Below are 1,845 nucleotides of genomic sequence, written 5' to 3'. Positions count from 1 at the left end.
TAAGCAGCAGCCAGAATTAATAAAGCAGATATACATTCAGCTATGTGGTCAGCTCTGAAGACATCGTGTCAAGTGGAAAAGGTGTGATACACAAAATAAAATCGGTAGCACGGAGCCCATGTAAATTTAAAACACTCTAAATAATATATGTCTCAAGCCTACTGGCGGATGCCTATGAGGAATACGGGATCAGAAATAAAGAGGAAAAAGAGGGCCTTGTGCAGGCCTAGGGTGACAGGATGATCAATGCTATTCTCCACTTGCTTAGGGGAAAAAAACAAACAAAACAAACTCAGAACTGTTACGGCAGTCACACGAGAAGGTCACCAGACTGAGGGTGGCTCTGATGGTAGGCCTACATAAACAAACTGAAACCTAAACCAGAGTCAATCCTGCAGATGCCTTGAGGTTAAGAGGAACAACCAATCACAAACCGCCAACTAGACTTTCCCAAGTAACGCACTCCTTAAGTTATAGCCAATGAAATCATTTCCTTGTTTTGCTTCTCTCTGAAAACCTTTCCCCTCCTTCCCACCAGTAGGGTGCTTCTAACTGCTTCCAGTCTGGGACTGCCTGATTCAAATCAATGTTAGCTCAAATAAACCCTTAACATTTTGATATACCTCCGTTTATTTTTGTTCTTGTTGCTGTTGTTGACAGAAAGTAGGATCCATCAACGGGCATGAATAAGGAGGGGGCAGCACCGAGGTTGTCATGAGTGCAGCACCCACCATTTGTCCTGGGGGCCACAATTAGGGATGTCTTTGAACCCATAGCCATCTGGGATGAGCCGCTTCTCCGCCACCACGTTTTCTAATTTCTCCTCACTTCTTGGAGATGTGGATCTTCCGGCAGCCAGGGAACCTGAACTTGGCCCTGCATAGGACCGGCCTCAGTTACATGCTCCCTTTTCTGCAGCTTGGCATGGATGGACATGACGACTGCCAATGTGGACCCAGGCCACTGTGCCCTGGGGCTTTCCAAAGTCACCTCGCTTACCTGTCTAGAGCCCAGATTGGAGATAGCATGAGGTCAGACATGAATGTCCACTGCAAAGGGCTGTCTCCAAGGTCCCTTAGGGCAACCCCAACACGCAACAGGCTGCATACACTACCCAGGAGGCTACTGTTTTCGGCCACGGCCCACCAGGCCCCTGTGGGGAAAGAGCACAGTTGGCTTCACTAGCGGCAGACTCTCTTTATCCTCCATTCCTTCCACTCATACCTCCATTCCAGTCCAGTAGTAAATCCCTTATCTTCCAAATATATGCAGAATTCAATCATTTCTCATCTTTCCTACCAATACCACCCCAGGGCTTGGTCACCTTCACCTCTTGGCTGTTTTGGCAACAGTCTTCCAGCCAGTCTGCTTTTGTGTCTTCCTGCCTTTGGTCTGCTTGCTTCTTTTTCTTTCTTTCTTTTCTTTTCTTTTCTTTTTTTTTTTTTTTAGTCCTCAGGGTTCATTTATTGATTTATTTATATAAGTAAAATACACAGGTACAGGCTATGAAACGTGAGAACTCTTATGTGGACAAATTATGTCATTCTCTCACCAACAAACATTTTGTGGCTTGCCATAGACTTTAGAACAAAAATATGTCATCCCCAAAGACCTTAAAAGTAGTGCAAATCTGTACTTGAATTTCTTCAGTGTTTTTCTTGCCTTTGGAGTATTTCACCTAGTTTGCATCCTGATTATCATGTGAAGACTTTTCTGCTACTTCTGTTCATTATAACGGTTTCTGAATGTTTTTGAAATAAATTTATATTTAAAATATTATTGGATCAAAATTACGACAGACTTACCAGAAATGTAAATTAAATTTGACACTTTATTTGGGGAATT

At 43.4% G+C, this 1,845-nt stretch overlaps 1 non-coding gene across 1 annotated transcript; it reads right to left on the bottom strand.

The window, feature by feature from the left end:
• Window positions 1-1,057: 1,057 nt before the first annotated feature.
• On the bottom strand, window positions 1,058-1,191 carry LOC128778923 (small nucleolar RNA SNORA70). The gene has a single exon (XR_008424782.1). It is a non-coding gene; the product is annotated as a small nucleolar RNA SNORA70 (small nucleolar RNA).
• Between the last annotated feature and the right edge of the window lie 654 nt (window positions 1,192-1,845).

The sequence above is a fragment of the Panthera pardus genome, unplaced genomic scaffold (assembly GCF_024362965.1).
Source record: "Panthera pardus isolate Hobbes unplaced genomic scaffold, ASM2436296v1 HiC_scaffold_21, whole genome shotgun sequence".
Classification (NCBI taxonomy): Eukaryota; Metazoa; Chordata; class Mammalia; order Carnivora; family Felidae; genus Panthera; species Panthera pardus.
Note: the sequence above shows the minus strand (reverse complement) of the source record. Positions and strands in the feature narration are given on the sequence as shown.